Here is a 14,427-nt window from a genome sequence, read left to right as displayed (position 1 = left end):
TGTGGATGTTTTATTCTGTTGCAAGGAGGGAGTGAAGGAGCCTTAACCCCATTTCCCACAGGGCCCATCAAGGCTGTTTGGAGGCGCAAGTGTGTTACCATGGAGACATCTTGAGTGAGAAGAGTGAAATCTCGATGGTAAGGGCATGCAGCCAAGGATTGTTCCTTTGTTACTGTCACTTTGATACACATTTCTCAATTTTTATGCTCCAGGCTAAAATTTGAGCCTCCTTGATTTTTACCCCCAGGCTAAGTATGAGCCTGTGGAAGCTCAAATTACAGGACCATGAACTTCTATCTCTGGCAGGAAGCAACAAGGCTGAGAACTTGAGAACACAGAGCTCACGTGTAACATAAGGGACCATAGGCACTGGTGCAGTGAAAAGCAGCAGCCAGGCTGGCATGGGAAAAGAAAGCACCTGGGGCTTTTCCAGGTTTGTTTAAAATTACAGGCAAGATCTTCCTTGCTCTGCATTTATGAGCTTGGTTCCACGGTGACTTCTCTTCGTATCTAAGAATTATACCAACACTCAGTGTACCCGACATTGTGTGGGAATGAAGGTTGCACAGAACTGATATTTCCATGTAATGGAAGCCTGCCCTTTCAAGTACCAAAACAGCATTTATTTTAACCACTTTTTAAAAATAAAACTGTTGTAAAATATATAATTTATTTCCTGTCTTAAAAATCAAAGAGGCCTAAACATTATTCAGTTTTAAAGACGCAGAATATTTATCTATGTCTATTATCGTGCAACAGAACAAGGTTTCTCCTCCTCTGTTGATCTATGTTCTTTGTATTCAGCTTTCACATTTCTTTTTGCTATCATTTGACTTGTTTCTTAAAAAAAAGTCCGCAATTTATTTTCTTGCTTCCAATCTCTGGTAAAAAGGAAACCAGTCATACAGCTTTATTAGAATCATATGTTAAGACCAATGCATGCAAAGGAAGATAGTGTTTGATAAAGATGGCATTTTAAATCAGTGGGGAGCAAATGGAAAATTAGCCATCCATTTGGAAAAAATAATAAATAAAATAACTTCTTTAACTCCATTGTAAGTTCCAGATGGATTTTTACATTTATTTTAAAAGTAAACCCACAAAAGTATTTGAATAATATGTGGAAGAATAACACATGGAAGAATCTTGAAATAGTGAAGAACTTCTTAATCAAGAAACAAAAGACAGAAGCAATGAAGTAAAAAAAAAACAAGTAAATTTTGATAACCTCATAAAAATAAAATTTTCTGTACTACCAAAGATACACAATCAACTTAAAAGGCAAGCAAAAGACAGGAAAGAATAATTGTCACAAAGATAAAAGGCAAAATATCCAAAACGTATAGGGGGCCGGCCCAGTGGTGCAGTGTTGGTTAACCGTGCTTGCTCTGCTTTGGCGGCCCAGGGCTCACTAGTTTGAATCCTGGGTACGGACCTACGCACCACTCATCAAGCCATGCTATGGCAGGCGTTCCAAGTATAAGGTAGTGGAAGATGGGCACGGATGTTAGCTCAGGGCCAATCTTCCTCAGCAAAATGAGGAGGATTGGTGGCTGATGTTAGCTCAGTGCTAATCTGCCTCAAAGAAAAAAAAAGGGAATATCCAAAATGTACAAAGAATGCTTATAGATTAAGAAGGGAAAGATCACCTAATAGAAATATAGGCAAAGGAAATGAACAGGCAGTTCTGTGAAGAGGAAATACAAATGGCTGGCAGACATACAAAAAGATGCTTATTCTCCCCAGTGATAGACACATATAGAGTAAAACAAGACAGAGACATCCTTTTACCTACCATATTGGCAAAAATTAAAAAGATGGATTATAACCAATATTGATGAGAATGTGGGGAGACAGGTATTTGCACAAATTCTAGCTCAAGTGCAAATCATGTACGGCCTGTTTGGAAAGCAAATTGTCAATATTTATTAAAATTTTAAATATTTCTACAGTTGACCTAGATATTCACTTCCAGGTAGCAAACCTAGAAGAAAACTTGCACACCTGCACTATGAAACGTATACAGGATCTTCCCTGATGCACGTTCATTGTGCAAAAGATTGGAAACAACCTAAATATCCATCAATAGAACAATTGTTAAATAAACTCTGGTAAAAACATACTACATGTTTGGAGGAACCTCCATTTTTTTTTTCTGGTCTCATATTTTAATGAGAGGAAGTTAAATTAGAGTCACACACTTGACCCCTTCTTCACTTCTCTCTATAGGTATCTTCACTCCTCTCTATAGGAAGAGGGGACATCTAAGATTAGTGAATTTGGGATAAAGAACTGGGGCATGCCCAGCTAAATCCTTTCCTTTCTCTCTCTCTCTTTTTTTTTTTTTTGAGGAAGATTAGCCCTGAGCTAACATCTGCTGCCAATCCTCCTCTTTTTGCTGAGGAAGACTGGCCCTGAGCTAACATCTGCTGCCAATCCTCCTCTTTTTGCTGAGGAAGACTGGCCCTGAGCTAACATCCGTGCCCATCTTCCTCTACTTTATGTGTGGGACGCCTGTCACAGCATGGCTAGACAAGTGGTGCATAAATCCGCACCTGGGATCCGAACTCACAAACCCTAGGCTGCCAAAGTGGAATGTGTGCGAAATTAACTGCTGTGCCACTCCTTCAAGAATGCTGCATTTTGACCTGTTATCCACTGTGTGACAGGTTCTAGTCCTCTAGGACTAGTTGTGACTGAGCGAGGAAGCCTATCTAATTCGACGCTGTCTTTCTCATTGGAGGCTGAAATGCTTTTAGGCAAAAATTTGAATCCATGTTCAATCCAATGCTTATCAGCAAAAAAGCAGAGGCGTGGTCAGGCGTCTGTTTTGCAGTTGGTCCTGTTTTGGGGTGGGAATAAAAAACTGTAATATGGTGGCATCCTAAAAATCCAACAACTTGCAACCTTGGCAGTAGAACAAGACGAGTCGAGAACACAAAGAACACGTGGAGAGAGTACTCTCTTGGCACAGCCGGGGCTGCTGGCGTTAGGATTTTACCTTTATCAAAAACTATAGCTTCATCATCAGAATGGGTGTGTGTGTGTATGTGTTTAATAAATCTTATTTTAATTAACATATAACATACATGCAGAAAAGTGGTCAAATCATGATTACCCACTCAATGAGTGATTACAAAGTGAACACTATCCACATCCACCACCACCTCAGGAAACAGACATGTATTTTATTAATAGACAATTACCCCAACTTCTTGGGTTGAGGTAGAGAAACAACTCAATAAAATTACTGTAAAGCCAAAGGCTAAGAAGGGGATTAAAAGGCTTATGTCTAGGAGGAAGAGAGTCAAGGAGGAGCTAGTGTAGGTTGGAAAAATACGCTTTAGGATGGAGCAGTGGAAGAATACAGGTAAAATAAAGAGAGAGAATCCCTTAAGAAAAGACTGTAATCTGAGAACCTCAACGTGTGGCCCCCAGATCAGCAGCAGGAGCATCACTGGGAACTTCTTAGAAAGGCGGATATTCAAGCTCTACCTCAGACGTATTTCCTCAAAGCTCTAGGGGTGGGGCCCAGGAAGCTCTGTGTTAACAAGCCATCCAGGTGATTCTGATGCTTGCCGAATATTTAAGAACTATCTTGGGACATAGGCTAGGTGGAATTGAAAGAGAAAATAAAGACAAACTATCATACCTCCCATCTATCCTTCTAAGGGTCCACTCATCTTTCCTAAAAATCATTTGCTTTTCCCTAAGATCCCTCCTCCTCTTTGCCTATTAAGATGGTATTTAATCCTGAATTATAAATCCACCTCAGGGAGTTACTGACTTTTCCCTGCGTGTCTCCCATGTGTAGATGAGGTAAACATGTTAATAAACTTGTGTTTGTTTTCTCCTGTTAATCAGTCTTTTATTTCAGGGGTCTCAGCCAAGAAGTCAGAAAGGTAGAGGGAATTTTTTTCTCCCCTACAATACCTACTCCCAGGATGGAATTACTTGATTCAGGAAGATGATATTAGAGTTTGTTTGCTTGAAAATGAATGCTTTCAGAAAACTCAGAATTCGTTGATTTTATGTCTCTCACCCTGGGACCCCACAAAATGAATTGCAGAGGTTTATGTTAGAAAAACAAACATCTGGGCCAGAAAGCAAAAGGAGATGGGGACGAAGGCACGAGGGCCCAGTAAACAATTCCAGCTCTGCAAGAGTTAGAGCATGAATGACACGAGTAGCTGACTAAACGGCTTAAAACCTTCCTGAAGAGGTATAGGAACTTCAGGGGGATATGTAGCCCTGGACGCATATCCCACCTGTGCAGAAAAAGACACGTCAGAAGACAGTAATTCAAGATCTGAGATTCAATTACAAGACCTTAAATTACAAAAAGCTAAAGAAAGCCTAGGATTTGAGGAAGAACAGATGGCAGAGGTATAGGCCCTGCCCAGGCCTCTGGGGACACTGAGAGATGCTTCCGTTCAGAATCTGTGAGGTTGACTCCAACGGAAACAGATGTGGGGACTGAGGGAAACAGGCCCTGGAATTCCAAGAAGTGCTGGCTGGGAACAATTGGAATGGCTTTCCTGGGGGCGTCTCTGCTGAATCTCAGCCCTGCTTAGGCCTGAGCAATTCTATTGCAAGAGGAGCGCAGGACTAAAAACGTCTGTTCACCAGAGTGTGGAGGCTGTGTCACCAGACAGCACTGAGTGACCAGGAACACAGGGGGACGTCCAAATTAAGAGGTTTGAAATCAGTTGGATGGCTAAGAAAGGAACCTCAAATAAAACCTGGTGACGTAGTAAGAAGGTAGGAATGTCTCAGATGCCACCCTCCATAGGAGGAGACATTTTTGTTCTAGATCTGTTAAACACGTGGTTCTCTAATTCGCCTCTTGATGGGAGTTCTTCTCAACGTAGTTTGTTTTCAGGTTATGGTCTCCAGATAGCTGACGTGGAATGACTTGCTTTCTGGTAGGGCTGGAAACACAGATTTTTCCGCTTATTCTCCTTCTCTCAGATCTCATGGCTTTGGTCTTTGTTAATCATATATTTCTACATTAAGCTCTGTGTGCTCAGAGATGTCATGGGGGGAGGATTTAGAATTGCTTAAGTTTCCAAAATATGGTAAGTATGGGACTGGTGCTGTGACAGTCCTGTGAACCCAATTACTGTTTGGACTCTAAAGAGAGGCACATTAGAGTCTTATCATTGAAAGAATTCAATGTCTGAGGTGTTAAAAGAACTATACGCATTCCGGTGGACGTCAACGTGAGGGCATTTTGCAGAAGTAGACTTCACTATAGGGGGCGCCAGTGTGAGAAACTCCAGGGAGAAATGGAGCGTAAAAAGAAATGAATCAGAGAAGAAGGATTTGGGGGATTTTACCTAAATATATACATGAACTTTAATCTCTTTGTACGTTAATTTACAAGGCTAAGAGAATCAATTTTTGGACTTTGTTTTTTTTTTGAGATAGCCATAATAGGAAGGAGAATGTATTCAAATCTCTATGTTGTAGATGTTGAATTTTTTTTATTGTGGTAAAATATATGTAACATTAAAAAGATTGACTATTTTGACCATTTTTTTATTGAGGTCATAATAGTTTATAACATTGTGAAATTTGAGTCATGCATTATTATTTGTCGGTCACTATATAAATGTGCTCCTTCATCCCTTGTGCTCACCCCGCAACTCCCTTCCCTCTGGTAACTAAACTGTTCTCTGTGTCCACGTGTTTGTTTATCTTCCACATGTGAGTGAAATCATACAGTGTTTGTCTTTCTCTGTCTGGCTTATTTCGCTTAACATAATACCTTCCAGGTTATGAATGTTGTTATGAATGTGACGATGTTTTCTTTTTTTGTGGCTGAGTAGTATTTCATTGTATATATATATTACACCTTCTTTATCCAATCATCAGTTGATGGACACTTGGGTTGCTTCCACATCTTGGCTATTGTGAATAATGCTGCAATGAACATAGAGGTGCATAAATCTCTTTGTATTGTTGATTTCAAGTTCTTTGGATAAATACCCAGGAGAGGGATAGCTGGGTCATATGGTATTTCTGTTTTTAATCTTTTGAGGAATCTCCGTACTGTTTTCCACAGTGGCTGGACCAGTTTGCATTCCTACCAGCAGAGGATGGCGGTTCACTTTTCTCCAGATCCTCTCCAACATTTGTCGTTTTTTGTCTTTGTGATTATAGCTGTTCCAACAGGTGTAAGGTGATATCTTAGTATAGTTTTGATTTGGAATTTCCTGATGATTAGGGATGTTGAACATCCTTTCATGTTCCTGTTGGCCATCCATATATCTTCTTTGGGGAAATGTCTGTTCATATCCTCTGCCCACATTTTGATTGGGTTGTTTGTTTTTTTGTAGTTCAGTTGTGTGAGTTCTTTATATATTATGCAGATTAACCCCTGGCCGGCTATATGATTTGCAAATATTTTCTCCCAGTTGGTGGGTTGTCTTTTCATTTAGATCCTGGTTTCCTTTGCATCACAGAGACTCTTTAGTCTGATGAAGTCCCACTTGTTTATTTTTTCTTTTGTTTCCCTTGTCTGAGTAGACATGGTATTTGAAAAGATCCTTTTAGGATCGATGTCAAAGAGTGTACTACCTATATTATATTCTAGTAGTTTTATGGTTTCAGGTCTTACTTTCAAGCCTGTGATGCGTTTTGAGTTTATTTTTGTGTATGGAGAAAGATAGTGGTCTACTTTCATTCTTTTGCATGTGGCTGTCCAGTTTTCCCAACACCATTTATTGAAGAGGCTTTCCTTTCTCCATTGCATCTTCTTGGTTCCTTTGTCGAAGATTAGCTGTCCATAGATGTGTGGCTTTATATCTAAGCTTTCAATTCTGTTCCATTGATCTGTGTGTCTGTTTTTGTATCAGTACCATGCTGTTTTGATTACTATAGCTTTGTAGTATATTTTGAAGTCAGGGGTTGTGATGCCTCCAGCTTTGTTCTTTTTTCTCAGAATTGCTTTGGCTATTTGGGGTCTTTTGTTGCCCCATGGGAGTTTTAAGAATCTCTGTTCTATTTCCATGAAGAATGTCTTTAGGATTCTGATTGGGATTGCATTGAATCTGTAGATTGCTTTAGGTAGTATGGACATTTTAACTATGTTTATTCTTCCAATCCATGTGCATGGAATATCTTTCCATTTCTATATGTCACTATTGATTTCTTTCAATGATGTCTTATAGTTTTCATTGTATAGGTCTTTTACCTCCTTCATCAAATTTATTCCTAGATATTTAATTTTTTTTGTTGTGATTGTACATGGGATTATATTCTTGAGTTCTCTTTCTGTTAGTTCATTACTGGAATATAGAAATGCCACTGATTTTTATAAGTTGACTTTGTACCCTGCAACTTTGCTGTAGTTGCTGATTATTTATAATAGATTTCCAATGGATTCTTTAGGGTTTTCTATATATAAAATCATGTCATCTGCAAACAATGACAGTTTCACTTCTTAATTGCCTATTTGGATTCCTTTTATTTCTTTTTCTTGCCTAATTGCTCTGGCCAAAACCTCCAGTACTATGTTCGATAAAAGTGGTAAGAGTGGGTACCTGTGTCTTGTTCCTGTTCTTAGAGGAATGGCTTTTAGTTTTTCACCATTAAGTAAGATGTTGGCTGTGAGTTTGTCGTATATGGCCTTTATTATTTTGAGGTACTTTCCTTCAATACACGTTTTATTGAGAGTTGCTATCATAAATGGATGTTCGATCTTGTCAGATACTCTCTCTGCATCTATTGAGATTATCATGTCATTTTTCTTCCTCATTTTGTTAATGTGGTGTATCACATTGATTGATTTGTAGATGTTGAACCATCCCGGTATGAATCCTGCTTGATCATGGTGTATGATCTTCTTAATGTATTGCTGTATTCAGTTTGCCAATATTTTGTTGAGGATTTTTGCATCTATGTTCATCAGCGATATTGGCCTGTAATTTTCCTTCTTCACGTTGTCCTCATCTGGGTTTGGTATCAGGGTGATGTTGGCCTCATAGAATGTGTTAGGAAGTGTTCCGTCTTCCTCAATTTTTTGGAATAGTTTGAGAAGGATAGGTAATGAATCTTCTTTGAATGTTTGGTAGAATTCTCCAGAGATGCCATCTGGTCCTGGACTTTTATTTTTGGGAGGTTTTTGATTACTGTTTCAATCTCTTTCCTTGTGATTGATCTATTCAGATTCTCTATTTCTTCTTGATTCAGTTTCAGGAGGTTGTAAGAGTCTAAGAATTTATTCATTTCTTCTAGATTGTCCAATTTGTTGGCACATAGTTTTTTTTATAGTATTCTCTTATAATCTTTTGTATTTCTGTGGCATCTGTTGTAATTTCTCCTCTTTCATTTCTAATTTTATGTATTTGAGCCTTCTTTCTTTTTTCTTAGTGAGTCTGGCTAAAGGTTTATCAGTTTTATTTATCTTCTCAAAAACCAGCTCTTTGTTTCACTGATCCTTTCTACTGTCTTTTTTGTTTCAATTTCATTGATTTCTGCTCTGATTTTTTATTATTTCCCTCCTTCTGCTGAGTTCGGGCTTTATTTATTCTTTTTCTAATTCTGTTAGGTATAGTTTAAGATTGCTTATTTGAGATTTTTCTTGTTTATTAATGTGAGCCTATATTGCTATAAATTTCCCTCTTAGGACCACTTTTGCCGCATCCTGTATGAGTTGGTATGATGTGATTTCATCTTCATTTGTCTCTGGATAATGTTTGATCTCTTCTTTAATTTCTTCAATGATCCATTGGTTGTTTAGTCTCCACATCTTTGTCCCTTTCTTAGCTTTTCTTTTGCAGTTGATTTCTAGTTTCATAGCATTATTGTCAGAAAAGATGCCAGATAGCATTTCAATATTCTTAAATTTATTGAGGCTTGCCTTGTTTCCTAAAATATGGTCTATCCTTAAGAATGTTCCATGCGCATTTGAGAAGAATGTATATTCTGCTGTTTTTGGATGAAGTGTTCTATACATATCTGTAAAGTCTATCTGGTCTAGTTTTTTATTTAATTCCACTATTTCCTTGTTGACTTTTTGTCTGGATGATCTATCCATTGATGTAAGTGGGGTGTTGAGGTTCCCCTACTATTATTGTGTTGTTGTTAATATCTCCTTTTAGGTTTGTTAATAGTTGCTTTATGTACTTTGGTGCTCTTTTGTTGGGTGGAGAAACATTTATAAGTGTATGTCTTCTTGGTGGAGTGTCCCTTTAATCATTATATACTGCCCCTCTTTGTCTCTCTTTACCTGTTTTATCTTGAATCTACTTTGTCTGATATAAGTATGGCAACACCTGCTTTCTTTTGTTTGCCATTAGCTTAGAGTATCATCTTCCATTCCTTCACTCTGAGCCTCTGTTTGTCTTTGGAACTGAGATGTGTTTCCTGGAGGCAGCATATTGTTGGGTCTTGTTTTTTAATCCATCCTGCAACTCTGTGTCTCCTAATTTGAGAATTCAATCCATTTACATTTACAGTGACTATTGATATATGAAGGCTTAATGCTGCTATCTGATCACTTGTTTTCCAGTTCTTCTGCATTTCCTTTGTTTCTCATCCTGTGTGTTTTGGACTACCAATTTGGTTAGGTAGTTTTCTATGATAGTTTTCTTAGTTTTTTCCTTATTTATAATTTGTGTCTCTGTTCTAATTATTTGTTTAGTGATTACTATTAGGTTTGTATAAAAAATCTCATAGATGACATAGTCCATTTTCTGATAGCCTCTTATTTCCTTAGACTAAGCCGATTCCATCCCTTTCCTTTTTCTCTTCTAAGTTATTATTATCATATCTTATTCCATCTTGTGTTATGAGTTTGTGGTTAAAGTGATGAGATTATATTTATTTTGGTGTTTTCTTTCCCTTTATCATTAATGTTATAGTTAAGTTTACTTAACTGTAGTTAACCAGTTACTATGCTTTTTTTAAACTAACTGTTCTGATAGAGAACTGCAATTTTCTGATTTTGCCTACCTATTTATCTCTTTGCTCAGGGCTTTGTAGCCCCTTTCCTATTTTTTTTCAGGTATGAGGGTCTTCTTGAGGATTTCTAGTAGAGGAGGTCTTGTGGTGATGAACTCCCTTAACTTCTGTTTACCTGGGAAAGTTTTTATATCTCCATCATATCTGAAGGATATTTTCTCTGGATAGAGGGTCTTGGCTGAAAGTTTTTGTCTTTCAGAATTTTGAATATATCTTGCCACTCTCTCCTAGCCTGCAGGGTTTCTCCTCAGAAATCTGCTGAAAGCCTGTTAGGGGTTCCTTTGTAAGTTATTTTCTTCTGCCTTGCTTCCCTTAATATGTTTTCTTTGTCATTGACTTTTGTCCGCTTTACTACTGTATGCCTTGGAGAAGGTCTTTTTACACTGATATAGTTAGGAGATCTATTGGCTTTTTTCACTTGTATTTCCAGCTTCTTCCCTAGGTTTAGGAAGTTCTCTGCTGTTATTTCTTTGAACAAGCTTTCTGTTCCATTCTCCTCTTCTCTTTCTGGAATACTTATAATTCTTATGTTGCATTTCCCAATTGAGTTGGATATTTCTTGAGAATTTCTTCATTTCTTTTTAATCTTAGCTCTCTTTCCTCCTCCGTCTGAAGCATTTCTATATTCCTGTCCTCTAAATTGCTAATTTGGTCCTCCATAATACCAGCTCTATTGTTTAGGGAATCCAGATTTTTCTTTATCTCAACCATTGTGCTTTTCATCTCCAACACTTCTGATTGGTTCTCCTTTATAGTTTCAATCTCTTTTGTGGAGAAGTTCCTGATTTCATTGAAGTGTCTCTGTATTTTCTTGTAACTCATTGAGTATTTTTTTATGATAGCTATTTCAAATTCTCTGTCATTTAGATTATAAATTTCTGTGACTTCAGGATTGATTTCTGGGTATTTGTCATTTTCCTTCTGGTCTGGAGACAATATATTTTTTCCTACTGCTTCACTGCATGGATTTTTGCCTCTGCATAGTGATAGTATCTGCTCGCAGCTTCCACCTGCCACCACTGGGTGGGGGTCAGGAGCTGTGTATTCTGAGCCTGCTGTGATTTGCGGCTCCCTAGCTCCGGCTGCTGACTCCTTTTCTGTCTGTGTGGTGCTCTTGCCAATTATAGACCTGGAGCTCTGGGTCAGGGGAGGGGCACTTTCTTTCACAATCCCCAGGGGCATTCTTGCTGGGCTCTCACTATCTGCTCTCCTGGGATGCTAGGTTGATGAAGACACCCCCTCAATAGCTTAGTCACCTCTGTGTGTGGGGCTTTCCCATGGGCTGTGAGGGAACTCAGAGGGTGATGGTGTTCCTGTGGAGGGCCGCCCCTCCTCCCTTTCCCCTCAGAGCCACCTACAGTCCTGGGGTCACTGCCGTTTGGGATGGGAAGAGAAAATTCCTCTTACCTCCTTCCACTTCCTCTGGGGGGACCAGCACCTCCGCTTTCAGATGTATGGCTCTGAGTGTCTCTCAGATGTCTTTTGTGTTGTGTGAATATCCTCTGTTGTTGTATTTCTGTCCTTTTCATTGTATCTTAACGGGGAGAGTCCACAGGGAGAGCTCACTCTGCCACGATGCTGACCTCACTCTATTTTAACCATTTTTAAGTGTACAGTTTAGTAGCATTAAGTACCTGCACATTGCTGTGCAACCATCACCACCATCCATTTCCAGAACTTTTTTTTTGGAGGAAGATTAGCCCTGAGCTAACATCCACCTCCAATCCTCCTCTTTTTGCTGAGGAAGATAGGCCCTGAGCTAACATCCATGCCCATTTTTCTCCACTTTATATGTGAAACACCTGCCACAGTATGGCTTGATAAATGGTGCATAGGTCTGCACCTGGAATCCAAACCAGCGAACCCCAGGCTGCCAAAGCAGAGTGCACAAACTTAACTGCTACACCACCAGGCCAGCCCCTAATTTTTGTGTGTGTGAGGAAGGTTCACCCTGAGCTAGCATCTGTTCCAATCCTTTTTTTTTCCTTTTGCTTGAGGAAGATTAGCCCTGAGCTAACATCTTCCCCTACTTTGTATGTGGGATGCCTCCATAGCATGGCTGATGAGTCAAGTAAGTCCACACCTGGCATCCAAACCTGCAAACCCATGGCCTCCAAAGTGGAGCAGAGGGAACTTTAACCACTAAGCCACAGGGCTGGCCCCTCCAGAACTTTTCTTTCTTCCCAAATCAAAACTCCATATCCATTAAACAATAACTTCCCATTCTCCCCTCTTCCCAGCCCCTGGAAACCACTATTCTACTTTCTGTGTCTATGAATTTGATTATCCTAGGTACCTCATGTGAGTGGAATCATACAATATTTGTCCTTTTGTGACTGGCTTCTTTCACTTTGCGTTGAAGGGTAGTGGGATATGCCACCCCAAAATATGTCACTTTAGTGTATTGATTATTGTGAGCTGTAGGCACTTGAAATACAGCAAATGCAGGGAGAGACTTTCTCTGAATTCCACTTCTCTGCCTAAAGATAAATCCTCCAAGGCCATGTTGGATGTCCAAGGATGCTTGTGACCCAACAGGTAAGCCTGTACTCATTCAGGGGTGAAATCTTAGCAAGTCCTTCTAGACATGCCCTTAAGCCATGTTTTCCAATCAGCTTGTTAACAACATGAGCATTTTGACTTCTGTCAGCTTTGGATTTACATCTGTCTGCCTCCATGGCCTTCTTTCTCCATTGATCCCAGATTTAGGAAAGAAAGAAAGGAATGTTATTGTAGCTTTCTAAACTCCCCACACTATGGAATAGTATTCAGCACTTAAAAAGAACCAAATAGCTCCATATGTATGTGCATGAAAGCTTTATTGATGAAAGAAGTCTTATTGTTAATTTAAAAAATCAAGCTGCAAAAGAAGAAGATAGGTACAATATGATCCTTTTTTTGTAAAAAAAAAAAAAGCTCCACAGGCTCACAAAACTCTATATTTCTCTATGTACATTTATATGTATAAATAAATATAGAAAGTTTCTGGAAGGACATGCTCCAAACTAGTAACAATGGCTTCTGTATGTTGTATTTGATTTTTTTGGTAACAGTAGAATGTATCTTTATAATTTGTAGTTAAAAATTAAAAAATCTTGCATATGAGTAGAATGTTTGGCTAAAGGCCAGCCCCTTTGAAGGTTCGGAGGTCTTTTTCTATTACTGCCTGGTTAGTTGTGAGATTTTCCTTAATTAGGGTGGTGGGGATGGAGTGGATGTGCAAACCAGATGGGGCCCAGGGGCCACAGGTGAATGCAAGCCCTGTCCCTGGGAACCGATTCTCGGGTCTATGATGAAAAATGAGTGTTGGATTGGAAAAACAGACATGACAAAGCACGGGAGAAGCTGGGCAGGCAGGCCCAGAATTGAAGCGTGGGTGCTCTTGGAGCCAGAGGGCCCAAGCTAAACTTGGGACTTGATTTTTATTGAGTACTTCCTGTGACATTCACTGGTGGGTTGGCCTGGTTCAGTGCACAGAGTTGAGCCAGGCAAAAACTGTGCCTTTAAGAGTTGCCAAACGTCTGCATTTGTGAAGTATCAAAGTACCCAGATGTTTGAGGTGTGTAGAATAAAGTGTGAGGATGCCATCAGAACTATGATATCCTTACCTGTCTAACAGTCCTGACGCACCTTTGAAGAGGACGCTATACCCGCAGATCTGAAAAAGCTCTGCGTGGACATGAAGTGGCAAACTCCTGATTTTCTTCTCCTGGATAATGTAAATAATAGTTTACCTTCACCACCAGGGGGCGCACGCATTTCGGTCGGGAGACCCGGCTCGGGACTGGCAGGAGCCAGGCGGGGATAATTACTTCCAGATGCGGGGGGACGCTACAGCCCCTTACCGGAGGCCATAGAAATTAACCCTTCAACTGGCCAAATGCGTTATGTCTTATATTCTGCCCTATGGCTATTGGCTCTAAACCAGGTTTATAAAGACACTGCATTACCAAATTTCATTTAACTCTTGATTATCCCAATTTTCATTTGAGAACTCTCCCAGCTGGTTGCTGCTTCTTTCTTCTGTGTTTAAGTCCTCTGCAAATATGGTAAACATAGAGTGGGAGAGGAGAAGAACATTTGTCTTCATTTTTGTCGTGAAAGCCTAAATCACAAAAAAGACCGATCCTCTCGTAAACAGAAAGTAAAGCTGAAAATGGCATAGAAATTCCTAGAGGCTACATTCAATCTTTTGTTTATTTGTTTGTTTTGTTTTAAGGTTGTGAGCAGATGGCTCAGCTACGTCAATAACGAACAAAGTCAGATCTTACCAGCAAAGAGTTAGCTGGAGATTCAGGGGAGCGGGCTGTGCTAAGCTCACCCCATCTCCCTGGGGCACTATTTCTCCAAGTATAGTCTGCCTACCACGTGAATCCGAACCACCTGGGGGAAGCAGGCTTGTAAAAACGCAGCTTTCTTGGCTGCATACCAACCTACTGAATCAGAATCTGGATTTCT

Source organism: Equus przewalskii, chromosome 20, assembly GCF_037783145.1.
Source record: "Equus przewalskii isolate Varuska chromosome 20, EquPr2, whole genome shotgun sequence".
Lineage (NCBI taxonomy): Eukaryota > Metazoa > Chordata > Mammalia > Perissodactyla > Equidae > Equus > Equus przewalskii.
The sequence above is the reverse complement of the archived record's forward strand: the minus strand, read 5'-3'. Positions refer to the sequence as shown.